The following is a 22,907-nucleotide window of genomic DNA, read 5'->3' as shown; positions in this document are numbered from 1 at the left end:
CCCACCAAGCAGGGAGCCTGATGTGGGGCTCAGTCCCAGGACCCTGGGATCATGACCTGAGCCGAAAGCAGACACTTAACCGACTGACCCGCCCAGGGGCCCCCATTTCTGGCTTTTGATTTAAAGTGAGAGACATGTATCTTGAAAGAAGTTGCTGTGGTCAATGTCCAAGAGGTTACTGCCTATGTTCTCCTCTAGGATTTTGATGGATTCCTGTCTCACATTGAGGTCTTTCATCCATTTTGAGTTTATCTTTGGGTATGGTGTTAGAGAATGGTCAAGTTTCATTCTTCTGCATGTGGATGTCCAATTTTCCCAGCACCATTTATTGAAGAGACTGTCTTTTTTCCATTGCATGTTTTTTCCTGCTTTGTCAAAGATTATTTGACCACAGAGTTGAGGGTCCATCTCCAAAAGCTAGTGAAACAAAAGCAAAAATGAACTTTTGGGACTTCATTAAGATAAAAAGCTTCTGCACAGCAAAGGAAACAGTCAACAAAACAAAGAGACAACCCACAGAATGGGAGAAGATATTTGCAAATGACATTACAGATAAAGGGCTAGTATCCAAGATCTATAAAGAACTTCTCAAACTCAACACCCAAAAAACAAATAAGTCAAAAAATGGGCAGAAGGTATGAAAAGACACTTCTGTGAAGAAGACATACAAATGGCTAACAGACAACATGAAAAAATGTTCATCATCATTAGCCATCAGGGAAATTCAAATCAAAACCACATTGAGATACCATCTTATACCAGTTAGAATGGCAAAAATGGACAGGGAAAGAAACAACAAATGTTGGAGAGGTTGTGGAGAAAGGGGACCCTCTTACACTGTTGGTGGGAATGCAAGTTGGTACAGCCACTTTGGAAAACAGTGTGGAGGTGCCTGAAAAAAATTAAAAATAGAGCTACCCTATGACCCAGCAATTGCACTCCTGGATATTTACCCCAAGGACACAGATGTAGTTAAAAGAAGGGGCATATGCGCCCCAGTGTTCATAGCAGCAATGTCTGCAATAGCCAAACTGTGGAAAGAGATGAGATGCCCTTCAACAGACAAATGGATAAAGATGTGGTCCATATATACAATGGAATATCACTCAGCCATCAGAAAGGATGAATACCCAACTTTTACATCAACATGGATGGGACTGGAGGAGATTATGCTAAGTGAAATAAGTCAAGCAGAGAAAGTCAACTATCATATGGTTTCACTTACTTGTGGAACATAAGGAATAGCGTGGAGGACATTAGGAGAAGGAAGGGAAAAATGAAGGCAGGGGGGAATCGGAGGGAGAGATGAACCATGAGAGACTATGGACTCTGAGAAACAAACAGGGTTTTAGAGGGGAGGAGGGAGGGGGGATTGGTTAGCCTGGTGATGGTATTAAGGAGGGCACGTACTGCATGGAGCACTGGGTGTTATACAAAAACAATGGATTGTGGATCACCACATCACAAACTAATGTATGGTGACTAACATAACATAATAAAATTAAAAAAAATAAAGTGAGAGACCTGAGTTTTCCTTTCAGTTGAATATTTAAAGGCCATTTAGGGCTAGTAATTATCCTAATTTCAATATTTTTGTGTCTCAGGGAATAGGCCTGAGGAGAAGAAAAGAGAGGAATGGCTGGTTGGTAGAGCAGTCAGAACACACACATAACATTTATTGAAGTTTACCTGTCTTTTATAGGCACAGTTCATGGAACCCAAAACAGTTACAATAGTAACATCAAAGATCACTGATTACACTAATAATGATGAAAAAGTTTAAAATATTGCATAAATTACCAAGATGTGACGTAGAGACTGGAATTGAGCTAATGCTGTTGCAGAAATGGTACTGACAGACTTGGCTTGAGGCAGGATTGTCACAAAGCTTCAATTTGTAAAAAATGCAAAATCTGTGAACACAGTAAAGCAAAGTGCAATAAAATGAGGTATGCCTATAGCAAAGGTAAATACCAGAAGTAAAGAAGTAAAACCCTCGACTTCTAGATGACCATGATTATGTACATAGAAAATTGTAAATAATCTAAAAAGAGAATTAATTATGGAGTTTAGCAGGGTCTCAGAACAAGGCCAATATAAATAAAATGAGTTGTATATTTTTGTTTTTATAATGAACAGTTTGTGAAATTATAGAACATGCTTACAATAACATCAAAAACATTGACCACCTAGGGATAAATACAACAAAATTTGTAGGATATGTAGGAGCTCTGTTTTGAAAATAAGAAAACATTGCTGAGAAATTAAAGATCTAAATAAGTTGAGACATAGTATGTTCATAGGCTGGAAGACTTCATATTATTATCCCAATCAATATCTAGCAGACTTTTTTTTGCAGAATTTGATAAGCTAAAATTTATATAGATCTAGAACAGTCAAAACCGTTTTTAAAAATAGTGTTGGAGAGTGTATGCAGTCTGATTCCACAACTTCTTTTGAAGCTATAGTAAGCAAGGCATTATGGCATTGTGCAAAGATAGGCATTTAGATCAGTGGAACAAAACAGAGACCATATATACATAAGCCAGTTATTTATTTGTACATGGATTTGTGTGTACATTATTTATGTGTACATGGATTTATGTAATGGGGATTTTTGACAAAGAGACCATGTAATTCAGTGAATAATGAATGAACAATCTTTTAATCAAATGGTGCTAGAAGAACTTGATACTCATATGGAAAAAATTAGTCTTGACTTTTCCTCCACACCATACACAAAAACTAATTTGAAATGATTCATAGACTGAAAAATCCCCTTTTTTGCATTTCTGAGTCACTCTATTTTAGATGTGTTTTCTTTTTATATAAAGCATGTAGTTGGGTCTTGCTGTATGTATCAGACTGAAAATGTTTGTCTTTTAATGGATGAATAAAGCCCATTCACATTTATAGGTATGACTTAATTTTGGTCTCGACCCTGCTGTACTTTTTAAAAAATAATTACTATGTGAATTATATTTGTTATCTTTGTTATAGTGTGATGTTCTCTCCATCTTTTTGTGCCTTTTTTTCAATCTTGTGGATATTTAGCAACACTTATGTTTTTTATCCTAGTAATACTTTTTTTCAAATGCCCTTAATATCCTGTGTTACTATATGGTTTGCTATTTTCCAGTATTATCCTTTGTTCCTCACCTATTATACAATGAACAATAAGCTAATTTCACTTTTCTTCCTTTTCTCCCTTTCTTTAATATTTAGTTGCATTGTCATCAAAACGTATAACTTTTATATATTTACTCTCCCCTCTGACTCTTTTTATTATTAGATCTATAATTAAATATATTAGTTTTACAGTCATTTCCTTTATAGTTTTTTCTCCAGTCATCTTTTGGTTGGATGAGTCTTATTTAGTAGTTTGCTCAAGAAGGAGACATGGGTATAAAATTCTCTGAATTCTTGAATGCTCAAAATTTCAAAAAATGTCTTGGTACTTGAAGGACAGCTTGATTCATACTTTATTTCTTATGGTTTCTTGAAAATGCTGCTTAATTGTTACCTTATTTTTAAGAATTCTGATGTTAGTGTAGTTTTCTTGTGTTATTAACTGATTTGTTTGTTTTTGATGCGTTGAGGAGTTTTTTCTTTATCTTTAAAAGTCTAGTAGCTTTTTTAGGACATGTGTCAGAGTTTTTCATTGTGGGTCAGTTTCCCAGGTGCCTGATGAACAATGTCAATATGTAGATTCAGTTTTTATTTTATTTTAAGAAATCTTTCTCAAATTATAGTTTTAATTTTTAGACTCTTTCCAGTGTTTTGCTTTTAGTTTTTAGGAATTCCATTTAAACTTCCAAGTTTAAAATCTTGACTTGTTTTCCATTTCCTTTTTTTAAAAAGATTTATTTATTTATTTATTTGAGAGAGAGAGAGAGAGCGCGCACAGAGAGAGAGTGAGAGGGCGAAGCAGACTCCCTGCTGAGCAGGGAGCCTGATGTGGGGCTCGATCCCAGGACTCTGGGATCCTGACCTGAGCCGAAGGCAGATGCTTAACACCTGAGCCACCCAGGTGCCCCCTGTTTTCCATTTCAAGTGCTCTCTCTTTCACTTCTTAATCTCACTCATATTCTCGTTTCCTTGTTTTTCTTCAGAGTACCTTATGAAGTTTTCATTCAAATCTGGTCTTCATATCCGATATGATTTTGGCTTTTCTTCTATTTTTCTTGGATTTTTACCAACTCTTGTTTCTTTCCTTCTTGTCTTCTGGTCCATTTTTGTTTTTATTTTTCAAATTTATAATTCAAGTTTTTTTTTTTTTTTTTTTTTATCCCCATATATTAGATGCTACAAGTGTGTAGTAGTGAGTTTTCTTTTGCTCCATAGTTGGTTTTTTGGGGCAGGGGGAATGGGAGTTAAGACTTTTTTTAGTTGAAGTGTTTGAGCCTTTTCTTTTTCCTTATAGTAATTTCATATAGATGAAGAATGTTTCTGCTTTTGCATTTCATGAGCATGGCTGGTTTTTGGCATAGTTTATAAGATTCCTGGTTCAGAAGTAGTGTCTTATGCTGTAGCATAGTATGGTCTCTTTACTGGTTGTCTTTTGAATGGGTGTTGGTGGTGAAGGCTGTATGTCTTTTGACTTTTTTGTCTTTCTTTTTTTAAGTTTCTTTTTTCAGGACCCTAAATTTCCCCCTCTATTTTTTGTCCCTTCACTGTACCATTTAAAAAGATTGCCTCTCCATTATCCCCTGAATAAATCTCTTCCTAAGACTGCTCTTTTGAGTTCCATGTCCACATTTAAGCACTTTCTTTAAGTTTGCACTGATCTACCACAGCTCTTTTTCAGTATTTTCCCCCTTGGGATGGATTTTCTCTTTCTGGAGCTAATTTTTGTTCAATCTTAGTTCATCTGTTTTCCTCCCTTTTTTCCCCTGTGGCTCACCCCCACCACCTCTGTTTGATCTCTACATAGGGCTGGAGTGAGAATTCTAAAAACATCTCTGCTGGGAATTGGTATTTTTTTGTTCTACTTACAGGTAATTTGAAATTTGTAGTATTCTGTGTCTTCTAGTTGTGTTGACAACATGGAATTTTTGTGATTTTACTTCGTTTCCTTTTTGGTTTGTAGAGTTTGGGAGGATGTGTTGTAATTTGGATTTATGTAACTGCCATTACCTTGGCTACCCCAGAACTAAAAAATGGAAGCTAAATGACAGATTTGAAGGTTTTATAAACCTCAAAACAATATAAGAAGCAGTAATTATTATTATTACAGTTGCTACTGCTGTGTACCAAATGTTTATAATTATAAAAGCATTCAGATTGCAGTGGTGTTCAGTTGGTTATCCTTCTGCATTGTTGTCGTTTGAAAACTGCTTACTGCCCTGAATATACACTCTTGATTTCACAGTATGCCCTAGAACTCTTCTATGTAATGGGATCCTATTCTTGTCTTTCCCAAATAATATTGTAAACTATTTTCAAGTTACACATCTGATAACAGGGTAATATCTAAAATATGTAGAGAACTCATACAACTCAATAAAAAATAATCTGATTTAAAAATGGCCAGAGGAACTAAATAGACATTTTCCAAAGAACTTCTACAAATGATCAAGAGGTACATGAAAAAGGTACTCAACATCAATAATTATCAGAGAAATGGAAATCAAAACTACAATGAAATATCACCTCACACCTGTTAGAATGGTCATCAGTAGGGGCGCCTGGCTGGCTCAGTCAGTGGAGCGTGTCTCTTGATCTCAGGGTTGTGAGTTCAAGTCCCATGGTAGGTGTAGAGATTACTTAAAATCTTAAAAAAAATGATCATCATCAAAAAGGCAAGAGATGGGGCGCCTGGGTGGCTCAGTCATTAAGCGTCTGCCTTCGGCTCAGGTCATGATCCCAGGGTCCTGGGATCAAGCCCTGCATCAGGCTCTCTGCGGGAAGCCTGCTTCTCCCTCTCCCACTCCCCCTGCTTGTGTTCCCTCTCTCGCTGTGTCTCTGTCAAATAAATAAATAAAATCTTAAAAAAAAAAGGCAAGAGATAAGTGTTAATGAGGATGTGGAGAAAAGGAAACTCTGGTACACTGTTAGTGGGAATGTAAGTTGGTGCAAGAACTGTGGAAAATAGTATGGAGGTTCTTAAAAAATTGAAAATAGAACTACCATATGATCCAGCGATTCCACTTATGGGTATATACGTGGAGGAAATGAAATCACTGTCACGAAGAGGTATCTTCATTCTCAAGTTCATTACAGCATTATTTATGATAGCTGAGACATGGAAACTACTCTAAGTTTCCATCAACAAATGAATGGATAAAAAAATGTGTTATATGTACAATGGAATATTCAGCTATAAAAAAGAAGGAAATCGATGAACCATGAGAGATTATGGACTTTGAGAAACAAACAGGGTTTTAGAGGGGAGGGGGAGGGGGGATTGGTTAGCCCGGTGATGGTATTAAGGAGGGCATGTACTGCATGGAGCACTGGGTGTTATACGAAAACAATGGATCGTGGATCATCACATCAAAAACTAATGATGTATTGTATGGTGACTAACATAACATAATAAAATTAAAAAAAAAAGAAGGAAATCTTGCCATTTGCAACACGGGTAGGCCTTGAGGGCATTATGCTAAATGAAATAAGTCACACAGATAAAGAAGAATACTGTATGATCTCTAAAAAAAACCAAGTTCATAGAAACAGAACAGATTGGAGGTTGCTAGAGGCAGGGGATGGGGAATGAGGAAAATGGGTGAAGATGGTTAAAAGGTACAAACTTCATGTTATAAGAAAAATAAGTTCTGGAGATATAATGGGCAGCATGGTGACTATAGTAACAGTACTGTGTTGTATATTTAAAAGTTGTTAAGAGAGTAAATCTTAAAAGTTCTTACCACAAGAAAAAAAATTGTAACTGTGTGAGATGATGGATAGTAACTGAACTTACTGTGATAATCATTTATTTTTTATATATGTAATCATTAATTGTACAGCTTAAATTAGTATAAATTTATAGTCCGTTATATCTCAGTAACATTGGAAAAAAGATTAGAAAAACTAAAATACGGTTCTGTGAAATATTGACATAAACAAGGCAGAAAAGGAGAAACAGAAGAACAAAAAACAGGGGAGGTAAATAGAAAAATAACAAGGGGCGCCTGGGTGGCTCAGTTGGTTAGGCGACTGCCTTCGGCTCAGGTCATGGTCCTGGCGTCCCGGGATCGAGTCCCGCATCGGGCTCCCTGCTCAGTGGGGAGTCTGCTTCTCCCTTTGACCCTCTCCCCTCTCATGTGCTTGCTCTCTCTCATTCTCTCTCTCAAATAAATAAAAATCTTTAAAAAAATAGAAAAATAACAAAGGAACAATCCCAAACTCAGTTATATCAAAAATCGTATTAAATGTTAGTGCACTAAATATTCCAGTTAAAAGGAGGAATGAATTTTAAAAACAAGACCCAACCATCTATGAATGGACTTATATGTCTATAGACTATAGACTTACATGTCTATAAACAAAACTCACTTTAAATATATAAGTGGTGAAAGCAAATGGATGGAAAAAGATATACCTTGATAGCAGGAAGTATAAGGTATGGAGTGACTGTATTAATATCATAGAAATGATTTCAGGATAGAAAGCATTAACAGATAATGAACATTTTGTAATGATTAAGGGCCAATTCGTCAGTTTCTCCTTTCAGTTGCAATTGACATAACTAAAAAAGAAATCAGTAAAAACATAGATCTGGACATTATCAACTTACCTTGACATTGATATTTATAGGACACTATACTCAACAACAGAATGCAGATTCAAATGCACATAGTGTGTTTACCAGGACATATCCTATGTTGGAATTTAAAACAATATATAATAAATTCAGAAAGATTGAAGTCACAGAGTATGTTTTCTGACAACAGAATCAAGTTAGGTATCAGTAACAACTGGGAAAATCTCAAACATTTGGAAATTAAAACTCTTTTCAATAATCCATGATCAAAATTGAAATCATAAGTGATATTAGGAAATATTTGGAACTGAATGATAAATACAAAATATCAAAATTTGTGGGTTGCAGCCAAACCCAAAACTAGCAGGTAACGTATAGCTTTAAATGCCTATATTAGCAAACAAGAGATCTAAAATCAGTGATCTACAAAAAAAAAAAAAATGATCTGAGTTCCCATCTTAGGTAATTAGAAAAAGGTAGAGTAAATTAAGTCCAGTGTAAGTAAAAGAATAAAGATAGGAGCATAAATCAGTAAAATGAAAACAGAAAAATAATACAGGAAATCAATGGAAATAAAAGCTTATATACTGAAAAGAGAAGGACACTAAGCTGACAGACTGATTTAGAAAAAAGAGTGGAGATACTGATTACCAATATGAAGAAAAAAAGAGAGTGTATCACTACAGATCCCACAGACATTAAAAGGATAATAAGGGAATATAATACATTTTATACCTTGAACTTTGCAACCTAGGTGAAATGGAAGATTCTTGGAACTATACAAATTAATAGAAGTTATTCAAGGAATAATAGGAAACTATGATAGCCCTATATCCACTAAAGAAATGGAATTTGTAATTAAAAACTGTGTCACAAAGAAAACTCAGGCCTTGATGGTTTCACTGACAAATTATATAAAACATTTAGGTAGAAATGATACCAACCCTAACAACCTGTTTCAGAAAATAGAGGAGAGAACAGTTCCCAGTTTATTATTTGAATTGATATTACCCTAACAAAATCAAACATATTACAAAACAAGACAACTACAGAACAAAATTCATCATAAACATTGACATAAAAATCTTTAATAGAGTTTTAGCAAACTGAATGCAAAGGTACATGAAAATGATAATACATCATAAGCATTTAGGGTTTATCCTGACTTACATTGAGCTACTATAATTAAGACGTGCGGTATTGGCATAACTATTGACATATAGATCAATGAAATTGGATAGAATCCAGAAGTAAACAACTGATGAATCACTAAATTCTACCTCTGAAACTAAAAAGAAAAAAAAAAGTAGACCCATACTTACATGCTCAATTGATTTTGATAAATATGCTAAGGCAGGTCAGTGGGAGAATGGACAGTGTTTTCAACAAAGGGTATGGGAACAGCTGGATTTCTGTATGAAAAATAAGATCCTCAGCCTTTTTCTTAGGGCAAAATTAACTTGAGATGTGTCAGAGACTTAAGAGCTAAAACTATTAAATTTCTAGAAGAAAATGAAGAAGAATATCTTTGTGGCTTTAGGTTGGACAGAGATTTCTTAAATAGGACACAAAAGGCACAAACTATAAAAGGAAAAATTTTGATGAAATGCACTTAATCAAAATTTTAAAAATTTGCTTTGCTGAAGACACAGTGGAGAAAGCTAAAAGGCAGTCATAGTCCTGGATAAATTATTTGCTAACCATTTATATGGCAGATGACCTGTAATCTCAAAACTCAGTAATAGGGTTTGTAGTAGGAAAAACAAAAAACAAAAATCTCAGTAACAACACAACAAAAGAATGGGCAAAAGACTTGAACAGTCTTCACAAAAGAAGACATACGAGTGGTCAATGAACTGAGCTGTTGGCTCATATGTGTCCCACATCTGCATCACCCAGTTGTCAGTTTGGCATTGGGTGAATAAACAAAGTGTGGTGTATCCACAGAATAAAATACTATTTAACAGTTAAGAGGAACGAACTGTTGATACATGCAACAACTTCAGTGAGTTTCAGGGGGGTTATGTTGAATGAAAGAAGTCAAAGTGGTTACATACTATATGACTCGATTTTTATGGCATTCTCTAAAAGGCAAAACTATAGTGATGGAAGACACATCACCAATTGCCATGGGTAGAGATGGGGGGGAAGGAGTGACTTGAAAGAGATAGCATAAGGGAGTTTTTTTGGGGTGATTGAACTGTTCTGAATATAGTTTGTGGTGATAACACAAATCTATGCATGTGCTAAGATTCATAAAACTATATACTGAGAAAGAAAAAGTTTCAAATTGTAATTTAAAAAATAAATAATGTAAGTCTAAGATTCACCAGTGTTGTGCGTAGCTCTAATATATTGGACTTCATTAATCTTTCTGTCAGTTCATATTTATTTATTTTTTTCTCTTTTGTTATTAAGAACAGTGCTGCTTTGAACCTTCTTGTGTTGCCTCCTGGCGTACATGTTTATTTTTCTTAGGGTATGTGATTAGGAGAGGAGTTGCTGAATTAAGACATACGCATAGACCAATCTGAGAAGATAATGCCAGATTGTTTTCCAAAGTGCTTTCGGTTTACATTTTCCTCTATAGCCTTTAAACAATTTACATGTCTGAAGAGGTCTTCATTTTATCCTAACTCTTTATTAATAGTTTAGTTAGGTATAGAATGCTAAGTTAGAAATTATTTTCCTTCAGCATTTTTAAGGCATTGTCCATTGTTTTCTGGTGTGCAGTTTAGTATTAAGAAGTCTATGACTCCTGATCTTTTGGGTATGATCTATTTTTCCTATTTGGAAGCTTATTAATAGAACCATAATTCTGCTCCCAGGGTTCTGGGATTTCACATGTTCACAAATTTCACAGTATGTTTTTTAGGGTGGGTTTATTTTTGTCCAATATGTTGGGTCCTTGGGGGCCCTTTTTATTAACTATAAATGAATAGCATGAGAATGCCCGAAGGGTAAAAAGCCTAGGATACCAGAATTCTGAGCTAAGGTTGGAAGTTTTTTCTGTATATGTTCGTATAATCCTCCTTTTTTTTGTTACGCATCCTCACTCCTCAGATGAGCCAGGTGTCACCCAATCTTGGTAAACATCCATTCACTCTTTTGGAGAATAAACTTTCCAGTGGAGGAAAGGGGATACACTGAGATGTGGATTGGAGGAGGTGAATCTAATGATCTAAATGCTATCTAGAAATTTTAAATCAATCTTTTCTTATTTTAGCATCTCTCTTGAACTCCTTCCTCCTTCCCGCCACTTCCAGAGTTACGCGTTATTGCCAGTTCTTGAGCTTGTTAAGAATTTTGAGGTGTAAATTGGGTTGGTTCTTTTTACTCTTGGTGTGGGTTTGATTTTTCTCAGACTTGCCCATCTGTTTTTCAGCTTTTAAAATTATTTAGGTTTTGTTTCCTTTCCCATTTTCTTCATCCTGTGGGTTACAGGACTAAAAATAATTTTTTTTCTTAACTATGATTTTAGTTAGATTTTAGGAGGGAGTGAAATTGGATGCTTTTATTTGGCTAGCTTCCTTTGCAATTTAAATTTAAAAATTTTATGACCTAAGTATTTGTTGGAGCAGAAGAAAATGATGATTTCTAAACTTTTACATCCTAACAAACCCAGTAATTCATCAAGGAATTACTTCTTAGGTATTGGGATACTAATTATCAGTGGAGTATAGGGTGTGAAGAAAGAACCAGAAGTCCTATTTTCTTGAATGCTTGACCCAGGAATTTATGATCGAGTGCTATATTCTTGCAAGGTTTTTAGAAATCAGTGACTGTTTTCCATGGATGTCAGTGAACTTAGGTGCATGTTTCTCAAGGAATGGCCACAGCTTTCATCAAATTCTCAGGCAAGTTTCTCTGCTTGAGGCATGAAGTTAGGTTTTAAAGTGAAGTGACTTAGGGGTTTTCTTCTGTTTTCTATCATAGGTAAAGATTAGATCCACCCTTTGAATCCCAGCATTTTGTCAGTGTTGGCCTTTTATGCCGTCAATTACAGTGGAGGGACTGTTTCCAAATCACAATGGAAAATTGTAGGGTGTTTTTTTCTGCCTTAAATAAAGTATTACTTTATTTTTATTACTTATTTTCAGTTTATCTCTAATGAGCCTCATTTGTATTAATTTTCTAGGTTTGTGAGTTTGCATCCGTGGCCTTAAACTATCATATTTCAGATCTCAGTGTATGGTTGCAAGGTTTTTAAAAAAAATCATATTTTTTGTACTTCCAGGCAGAAACAATTCCTTATAATTATGCTACTGCATAATGACAGTTTTCCAGCTCAATAAACATCATATTGAGATTGTGTGCTATAATTATTCTACTAGCTTTTGGAGTTATGTTCTTTCACCTAAGTTTCTGGGGTTTTATTTAGATTTAGGTGTAGTGTATTTTTAAATAGTCCAGTTGAGTAATTTTCTCTAATATTCATCTCTTGCAGTTTTTTGTATCATCTTGCTCTCTTGTTTTCTCATTGACCTATAATGGGGAATGGTATAACTGTCCTTTAGACAGAACAGATATATACCAGGGAATTGAACAAAACTAAAATTTTTTTGTTAGGTGGAGACAGTTTACCATGTATCTTTCCCTTCTTAATTGTTTTTATTTTATTTTTAGACCAGCTGTTGTTTCATTGCTCCTCCATTCCCACCTGTCCTTTTCACATTAGTGACTGTGTCTTTGGTATTGTTCCTTTAAACATTTCTACTTTTAAAAAATTGAACCAACCCATTCCTTAACACTTCATTTTATTTTTCATCTTAACATGTACTTGACCATGTGATGTACCATGTAGTTTTGATTTTTTTGTAACCTGTTTATTCCCAGAATGTTTTAGCTCCACAAGTGTAAGGGTTTTTATATCATTTGTTGACTGCTATATCCCCAGAGCCTACAGTGGTGCCTGACATAATAAATACTTGTTGAATGGATCTCTTACCCATTCATATGCTTCTCTTCTTCAAAAGAAGTATGAAGAAAAAGGTCTTAATTACTACCCAGTCCTGGATTTGAATCCCGGTTTGACTTCTTACTAGTTTTGTGACCTGAGGTTGGCTGATTGAACAATTTGTTACCTTTTCCCTTCTCTATAAGACTTGGCAACTGAAACTTGTTGGATTTAAAGTGAGCCATTCCAGTTCACCTTGACTGCTTAAAAAAAACTACTTAATCAAATTCTAATTGACATACAATAAGTTGCCCCTATTTAAAGTGTACAGTTTGCTAAATTTTGACATATATATTCTTTTGAATCCATTATTATAATTACCCCCAAGAGTTTCTTTAATGCCACTCTTTCATCCCTTCTTTCCCTTCTTGTCCCTTTTCTCATCTTCAAACAACCACTGATCTGCTTTTTGTCACTGTACATTAGTTTGCATTTTGTAAAATTTTATAGAAATCAGTCATACTACATGTACTCTTCTTTTGCCTGCTTCTTTTTATTTAGCCTAGTTATTTTGAGATTAATCTATGCTGTTGCATGTATCAATAGTCATTCCTTGCTTAATAGTATTCCATTGTATGGACATACCACAGTTGTTTTATCCGTTCATCTGTTGATGGATATGTGGGTTGTTTCCAGTTTTTTGATATTACTATCTGTAAGCTACAGTGAACACCCATGTGTAGGTCTTGGAATGCTTTTTCATTTCCTCTTGGGGAAATAACTAGGAGTGGATGGCTGGATTATGTGGTAAATGTGGTTTAACTTTTTTTTAGAAACTGCCACACTTTTTTCCCCCTCAAAATGATAGTACCATTTTATAATCACGCCAGCAGTACATGAGAATACCAGTTCTTCCACATCCTTGCCAGTATGGTCAGTCTTTTTAATGCTAGCCATCTGTAGATGAGTAACAGTATCTCATTGTGGCTTTAGTTTGCATTTACCTAGTCACTAATGATGTTGAGGATCCTTTTATGTGCCATCTGTTTACCTTCTTTGGAATGAATTTCAAATCTTTTTGCCTATTTAAATTAGGCTATTTTCTTGTTGGGCTCTTTTAGTTGTCATTGTTTTTGAAGTTTTAGAATCACTTATTTAAGCCATGCTTTTTGTGATCTTAAAATTTTATGCCCCATATTTGGTTTTTTTTTTTTTTAAAGATTTTTATTTATTTATTGAGAGAGAGAGAATGGTAGAGAGAGAGCATGAGAGAGAAGAAGGTCAGAGGGAGAGACAGACTCCCTGCTGAGCAGGGAGCCCGATGTGGGACTCGATCCCGGGACTCCAGGATCATGACCTGAGCCGAAGGCAGTCGCTTAACCAACTGAGCCACCCAGGCACCCTGGTTTTTTTTTTTAACAATAGCTTTTAAAAATTATGGTAAAGCCAGCAGGTTGGGCATCGGTTCTGGTGCCTGTACTTGGGGAGGAGTAGGAGTGGATTTCAGATTTCTAGCATCGGCCTTTCTTCCTCCTCTTCTTCATTATTTTGACTGTTGGGAAGTGGGGGTCAGGTCAGGTGTGTTAAATTTTTGTCTATCTTGGACTGGTGGAGCAAGATGGCGGAGGAGTAGGAGACCTGGATTTCGTCTGATCCCAGGAATTCAGCTGGATAGGGATCAAACCATTCTGAACACCTATGAACTCAATAGGAGATCAAAGAAGAGAATAGCAACAACTCTGAACAGAAAAGCGACCACTTTCTGGAAGGTAGGACATGCGGAGAAGTGAATCCGAGGTGATATTCGGGAGGATAGATGGCGGGGGAGAGGGCCTCTGTCGGCAGCTTCTGGCAAGTGATAGAGCCACGGAGCACAAAATTGGAACTTTTAGAAGTCCGCTCTGCTGAGGGACGTCGCTCCAGTGGCTAAGCGGGGGGTGGAACCCTCATGGGACAGTGTGGTCTGAGGACCCTCAGGGTCACAGAAAGACTGGGGGTGCCTGAGTGCAGCAGAGCTCCCAGGTATCAGAGCAGGGAAGCTGGCTGCAGAGTGCCCATGGAACATTCTGCAGAATACATCCCATCCTAGGTCACAAATCAGGTCTCAACCGGTACCAAAGGACCGGGATCATTCCCTGCATATTTTCAGACCACAATGCTTTGAAACTAGAACTCAGTCACTAGAGGAAAGTCGGAAAGAACTCAAGTACATGGAGGCTAAAGAGCATCCTACTAAAGAATGAATGGGTCAACCAGGAAACTAAAGAAGAATTAAAAAAATTCATGGAAACCAATGAAAATGAAAACACAACTGTTCAAAATCTTTGGGATGCAGCAAAAGCAGTCCTAAGAGGAAAGTATATAGCAATACAAGCCTTTCTCAAGAAACGAGAAAGGTCTCAAATACACAACCTAACCCTACACCTAAAGGAGCTGGAGAAAAAACAGCAAATAAAGCCTAAACCCAGCAGGAGAAGAGAAATAATAAAGATCAGAGCAGAAATCAATGAAATAGAAACCAAAAGAACAGTAGAACAGATCAACAAAACAAGGAGCTGGTTCTTTGAAAGAATTAACAAGATTGATAAACCCCTGACCAGACTTATCAAAAAGAAAAGAGAAATGACCCAAATCAACAAAATCATGAATGAAAGAGGAGCGATCACAACCAACACCAAAGAAATACAAACAATTATAAGAATATATTATGAGCAACTATATGTGAGCATATTAGACAATCTGGAAGAAATGGATGCATTTCTAGAGATGTATCAACTACCAAAACTGAACCAGGAAGAAATGGAAAACCTGAACAGACCCATAACCAGCAAGGAGATTGAAGCAGTCATCAAAAATCTCCCAACAAACAAAAGCCCAGGGCCAGATGGCTTCCCAGGGGAATTCTACCAAACATTTCAAGAAGAATTAATACCTATTCTTCTGAAACTGTTCCAAAAAATAGAAATGGAAGGAAAACTTCCAAACTCGTTTTATGAGGCCACCATTACCTTGATCCCTAAACCAGACAAAGACCCCATAAAAAAAATTATAGACCAATATCCTTGATGAACACAGTGACAAAAATTCTCACCAAAATACTAGCCAGTAGGATCCAACAGTACATTAAAAGGATTATTCACCACGACCAAGTGGGATTTATCCCTGGGATGCAAGGTTGGTTCAACATCCGCAAATCAATCAATGTGATACGATACATTAATAAAAGAAAGAACAAGAACCATAGGATCCTCTCAATAGATGCAGAAAAAGCATTTGACAAAGTACAGCATCCTTTCTTGATCAAAACTCTTCAGAGTATAGGCATAGAGGGTACATACCTTAATATCATAAAAACCATCTCTGAAAAGCCCACAGTGAATATCATTCTCAATGGGGAAAAACTGAGAGCTTTTCCCTTAAGGTCAGGAATATGACAGGGATGCCCACTGTCACCACTACTGTTCAGCATAGTACTAGAAGTCTTAGCTTCAGCAATCAGATAACAAAAAGAAATAAAAAAGCATTCAAACTGGAAAAGAAGTCAAACATTCTCTCTTCCCAGATGACATGATACTTTATGTGGAAAACCCAAAAGGCTCTACCCCCAAATTACTAGAAGTCATACAGCAATTAGGCTTTCCTTTTTACACTGCATTTTGTGTCTTTTTAAGAAAAGCAGCTGCCTTTATATGTGTGGGTTTATTTCTGGACTCTATTCTGTTACACCGATCTGTTAGTCTATCTTTACATTAATACCATACTGTTTGGATTATTGTAGCTTTATAATAATTATTGATATAAGGTAGTGTTATTCTTGTTAACTGCTTTCTTTTTTATTGTTGTTTTGGCTATTCTATGTCCTTTCATTTCTATATAATTTAAAATATTGGTTTGTCAGTTTCTACAAAAAACTGGGATTTTGATTGAGATTGCATTGAATCTCTAGATCAATTTAGAAAATATTGTCATTTTAACAGTATGAAGTCTTTCAGCCAATGAACAGAGCATATCTCTCCATTTATTTAGGTTTTCTTTAATTTCTCTCAGAAATATTTTAGTTTTCACTGTACATATTTTTCCCCACCTATTTTGTCACATTTACTCCTATATGTATTATATATTTTGATGTTATTTTAAATGGTATTATTTTTTCAAAATATCCTTTTCTGTTTTCTGCTAGTATATGGAAATGTGATTGATTTTTGTATAGTGATCTTATAATGTGTAACCATACTAAACTCACTTACTAGTTCTAGTTACTTATTTGGTAGATTCCATTTGATTTTCTAGTAGATTATCCTATCATCTGCAAATAGAGTTTTACTTCTTCCTTTCCAATTTTGATGCGTTTTATTTCTATTTCTTTTTTTTATTATGTTCAGTTAGTCAACATATAGTATATCATTAGCTTTTGATGCAGTGTTCAACGATTCGTTAGTTGTGTATAACACCCAGTCCTCATCACCACACATGCCCTTCTTAATACCCATCATCCAGTTACCCCATCCTACCCCTCCCTTCTGTAACCCTCAGTTTGTTTCCTGGAGTCCAGAGTCTCTCATGGTTTGTCTCCCTCTCTGATTTTTATTTTTTTTTCTTGCCTGGCTGTGCTGGCTAGAATCTTAAGTACAATCTTGAAGGTGGTGAGAGTGGGCATCCTTTTTTCCCCCCCGATCTTAGAGAGAAAGGATTCAGTCTTGTAAAGTTGACTTCTGAAAATTAAACTAGTTATCACAGTAAATGTCAGCAGCCATTGTGGGGGAAAGCCAAGAGATTATGTAGAATGCCAAAGAGTTTGGAATGATCTCTGTAGGGAGCAAAGACTGCTGTGTGGTCACAACTGGGAAAGGAATGAATAAAGCCCCTATAGGTATAGCTTTAAATAGTCTTCCCTTACTCCATGGGGTACCTGGGCAGCATAGTCAGTTAAACATCTGACTCTTGGTTTTGGCTCAGGTTGTGATCTTAGGATCATGAAATCGAGCCCTGAGTCGGGCTCCCAGTGTGGTGTCTGCTTGAGAGTATGTCTCCCTTTCCCTCTGCCCCTGTCGTACCCCAATCCCCCTGCACCCTCACCCCCCACGCTTGCTCTCTCTTTCTCTGTCAAATAAATCTTAAATAATCTTCCCTTTCTCCAAATATCTAATTAAATATTACTCTGTTTCCACAGCTTAGGACAATTTAACATTTAATGTTTGCATAGCTGTAGACGATATGCTTTTTGTCACTTACGTTTTGCTGGAAGTACATTTCTAGTATGGTATGGCACAGGGGAATGGGAATAGGGAAGGAAAAATTATATTTAGGGCAAAGGGAAGTTGAAAGAAAAGTAAAATCTATAGTTTTCTTCTCTACCTGGTCTTTTAAATACTTTTAGTTTATTAGTAACTGTGTTTGTTTGGTTTAAGGGTGTAGTGGGTTATTAAGGATAGATAGTTTCATGAATCAATCTATAGTCAATATTCCTTTCCACACTTGTTTTTATACCTATTTTTCTCAGTCCTGTCAGTGGACATGATCTTTGATTACCTTTACCTTTCAGGATTAAGCATGACTTATAGAAAAATTCTATCATAAGTGCTCCGTATCACCCAGTAGCTATTCTAAAAAGAAAGGAAGGGATACCAGCCCTTTGTCTGTAGTGTCATTTGCAAATATCTTCTCCCATTCTGTGGGTTACCTCTTTGTTTTGTTGACTGTTTCCTTTGCTGTGCAGAAGCTTTTTATCTTGATGAAGTCCCAAAGTTCATTTTTGCTTTTGTTTCACTAGACTTTGGAGACTTGGCTTGAGACAGTGGTCTCTCTGGAGACCATTTATTGAAGAGGAGACTGTCTTTTTTCCATTATATATTTTTTCCTGCTTTGTCGAAGATTATTTGACCATAGAGTTGAGGGTCCATGTCTGGGCTCTCTTTCTATTCCATTGGTCTGTGTGTCTGTTTTTGTGCCAGTACCATGCTGTCTTGTTGATCACAGCTTTGTAATATAGCTTAAAATCAGGCAATATGATGCCCTCAGCTTTCTTTTCCTTTTTCAACATTTCCTTGGTGATTTGGGGTCTCTTCTGATTCCATACAAATTTTAGGATTGTTTGTTCCAGCACTTTGAAAAATGTCATTGGTATTTTGATCAGGATGGTGTTGAAGATATAGATTGCTCTGGGTAGCATAGACATTTTAACAATGTTTATTCTTCCAATCCATGAGCATGGAATGTTTTTCCATCTTTTTGTGTCTTCTTCAATTTCTTTCATGAGTGTTCTGTAGTTCCTAGAGTATAGATCCTTTACCTCTTTGGTTAGGTTTATTCTGAGGTATCTCATGGTTTTTGGTGGTATTGTAAATGGACTCTATTCTCTAATTTCTCTTTCTACAGTTACATTGTTAGTGTATAAAAAAGCAACTGATTTTTGTGCATTGATTTTGTATCCTGCCACATTACTAAATTGCTGTATGAGTTCTAGTAATTTGGGGATGGCGTCTTTTGGGTTTTCCATATAAAGTATCATGTCATCTGTGAAGAGAGTTTGATTTCTTCTTTGCCAATTTGAATACCTTTTATTTCTTTTTGTTGTCTGATTGCTGTTGCTAGGACTTCTAGTACTATGTTGAACGATAGTTTTGCCCAGTTTCCTCCTAGCCCTTGAGGAATATACAGTCTACTTCTTATTTTATTTTGCAGTGCTTCACTTGCTTTGCATGAGGTAGTGCTAAAGTAATAGTTATCATTTGGGAAAAAGGTGTGGATTACTTTGGCATTATTCATGGCCAGTTGTTTTGCCCCTTAAACCAGATTTTCTTTGCTATCCATGTCCTCCCAGGGTGTGTCCCTCCCTCATCCCATTGAAGGAATGCAAATTAACTTCATTATGGACCCAAACAAAACTTAGTTAAGAGGACGGTTTTCTAAGAAATCATGTATTGCCAAGCCAAACAAATTATTTTTGTTTGAACTATTTTTTTCTTCTTCTTATCTTTGGTATAGATAATACAGAAATGACTGTTATTGGGATTGCTTCTCATTTAATGTAATCGTCCTAGGATTAACTAAATAGCAATGCAGTAATGCTTGAAATGCAAACTCTTTTGATATTTTTTTGACCTAGAAGTAAGAAATATAGTATAAAATATGTAAGAGACTGATAATGTTTTTGTGAGTTTCTAAAGTATTACTAAGGTGATAATGTGGTACATAGTCTGTGTTAAAGCTATTTTTAAGGGGAAAAAATACCTTCAGGTGATTTTTTTTCATATGTCTTTCAACCTATAATGTGCTTGTTGCAAGGGCTTAAGAATAGTTGACTTTTTTTTTAAAGATTTTTATTTATTTACTTGAGAGAGAGAGAGAGAGCATAAGCAGGGGGATGGGCAGAGAGAGAGGCAGACTCCCTGCTGAGTGGGGAGCATGATGTGGAGTTCGATCCCAGAACCCTGAGATTGTGACCTGAACTGAAGGCAGATGCCCAGCTGACTGAGCCACCCAGGTGCTACAAGTTGACTTTTTATAATCAGTTTTATTATAATGAATACATAGGTATTACTGTTTATGTAAATAAATGTTAAGTGAAATTGATAGTTTTTCCTCCCTCCTATATTTGGTGTTACTTTTGTCACAAATTTTACTTTTCAGAATACTACAAATACACAACACGTTGGTCCTTTTTTTGTTTCAGACTAGGAGTTGGCAAATTTTTACTCTAAAGGACCAGATAGTAAAATATTTTAAACTTTACAGGCCAAGTGGCAAAATTGAAGTATATTATGTAGGTATACTTATTCAACAAAAAAGGAAATAAATTTCCACGTATTTTTTATTGATGAAATTGAAAATATAAAAATAATTGAGCACAACTTTTTTTGGTAATCTATATCTAATGAGAAGAATAGAGTTATTTTTTGGATTAATTAATTGTCTTTTAATGTTTATGTTCCCTATAATCAAAATCAGTCACAAATAAAATCTTTATTAATACTGATCTGTAATGAGGATTTTATGTTTTTCATCTTTATAAATACTTTTTCAGACAGGTATTGCCAATACTGATGTTTGTATATATTTTAATTTGAGAGTATTCATCACTTGGAAGGCATTTATGGAATTTATTAGCATCTTCTCTTGTTATTTGCCATTTAGCATGTAATTACATTGCAGATTAAAGTACTTCCAACTGATGGTTAGGTGGAAGTTCCTCAGTTGCACCGTTATATGGATTTTGAAATATGGAAATTTCCTCTGCAGTTACGTTGAAGTTTAAAAAATCTACAGGAACTGTATTTTGAACACAAAAATGTGTGGGATCCAAATTTGAGTTAGAATGGAGATGCTTTTTCTTTTCTTAACTTTTGAAAGTATGAAAAGTTTATAAAGCAGCTTAACATTAGTTGTGATTTGAATTGGCATCAGAGTATCTTTAATATAGGTGTAAGTTTCACAAGTTTGATTTTCAGTTGAATTAAGAAACATTATCAAGACTGAATCAAAAACTAATTTCCAGAGCCATTTATTGTTTAATTCACTACATCAAATCTAATGATATATTGTATGGTGACTATGTAACATAATAAAATAGAATAAAATAAAAAAAAATAGTGGATGAAGGAAGGGGCACCTGGCTGACTCAGTCAGTGGAGCATGTGACTCTTGATCTTGGGGTTGTGAGTTTGAGCCCCATGTTGGTTGTAGAGATTACTTAAAAATAAGATGTTTAAAAAAATAATGGATGAGGGAAGTTTTCAGTTACAGCTTGAAGTGCAATAAAATTGCAATAAAACTTTACTACTAAGCCCTCTTGCTGCTGTGCACTTGATCCAGTCAGGATACTTGCCTTCTGTTTTTCATAAAAATTCATGGAAGTGAAGATGCTCAAGTCCATGAGAGCAAATGAAGTTCTTTGTCAACTATTGGCAGGCTAACACATGAAAGAGTCATATAATTTTTGCAGAGTACTTGCTGATGAATCATACAATGAATAACCATAGATTTTAAACATCTTACATTTTTACAAGCTTTCTCAATTGGCCCAACTGTGTTATTTTCTGTCCATGTATATTTTCACTGCCTTTAATCATAACACATCTTAGTAGCTTCCACTTTAGATGGTACTGAGTTAGTGTTGTCTCAGCTTGTTCAGTCACTTCAGACCAGGAATTGACTTCTTGACTATAACGGAGCAGTATCAGTAACATTTGTTAAGTCAAGGAAAACCACTTGCATTTCTTTGCCTTTTAAAAAAGGTATTAAAAACTAATGATGTACTATACCCGGGCTAACTGAATTTAAATAAAAAGGTACACAGTTCAGGGTTTTAATGTATTTAGAAGGTTGCATAACCATCAACACTATCTAATTCCAGAATATTTTCATCACTCGATAAAGAACCCCTATACCCAACGACAGTCACTCTATGTTCCTCTCCAAGGATATGGCAGTTACTAATCTACTTTCTGTGTCCATGGATTTACCTATTCTGGACATTTTATATGAGTAGAATCATAAAATATGTGGCCTTTTGTGTCTAACTTCTTTAGCTTAGCATAGGTTTTCAAAGTTCATCCATGTAGTAGTATGTATCAGTACTGAATTCTTTTTATGGATGATAATATTCCATTGTATGGATATACCACGTTATTTATCCAGTCATCCATTTGATGGATATATGGATTGTTTCCACTTCTTGGCTATTACAAATTGTGTTACGAGCCTTTGTAGATAACTTTTTGTGTGAGCATATGTTTTCAGTTCTCTTGGGGTATATATGTAGGAGTGGAAATGTTGTATCATATGATAATTATATGTTTAAATTTTTGAGGAACTGCCAAATGATTTTTTACAGCAGCTGTACCATTTTACATTTCTACCAGCAATATATCCCTACAGTTTTATTGTCAATCTTTTTGATTATAGCCATCTTAATGGGTGTGAAATGGCATCTCATGGTTTTGATTAGCATTTCGCTAGTGACTAATGTTGAGCATTTTCATGTTTTATTGGCCACTTGTATATCTTCTTTAGAGAAATATCCATTCAGATCCTCTTTCCATTTTTAATTTTTTTATTGTTGTAAAAGTTCTTTTATATATTCTGTTTGCAAATCCTTTGTAAGATATATTATTTGCAATTATTTTCTCCTATTCCCTGGATTTTCTTTTTCACTTTCTTGATGGTGTCCTTTGCAGCACAGAAGTTTTTAAGTTTGATGAAGTTCAATTTATTCTTTTTTTTGTTTATGGTTTTGGTGTCATAATATAAGGAAGCACTAATTTAAGGTCATAAAGATTTACTCATATTTTTTTTAAGAATTGCATA

General features: G+C 35.4%; 1 protein-coding gene across 1 annotated transcript in view; it reads left to right on the top strand.

The window, feature by feature from the left end:
* The window catches only part of DOCK3 (dedicator of cytokinesis 3), a 558,375-nt gene that overhangs the window by 106,275 nt on the left and 429,193 nt on the right, over positions 1–22,907 (top strand). The window lies entirely within an intron of this gene.

This window comes from Eumetopias jubatus, unplaced genomic scaffold (genome assembly GCF_037043125.1).
Source record: "Eumetopias jubatus isolate StellerSeaLion01/CBP00866 unplaced genomic scaffold, mEumJub1_p1.0 scaffold_1, whole genome shotgun sequence".
Classification (NCBI taxonomy): Eukaryota; Metazoa; Chordata; class Mammalia; order Carnivora; family Otariidae; genus Eumetopias; species Eumetopias jubatus.
Note: the sequence above shows the minus strand (reverse complement) of the source record. Positions and strands in the feature narration are given on the sequence as shown.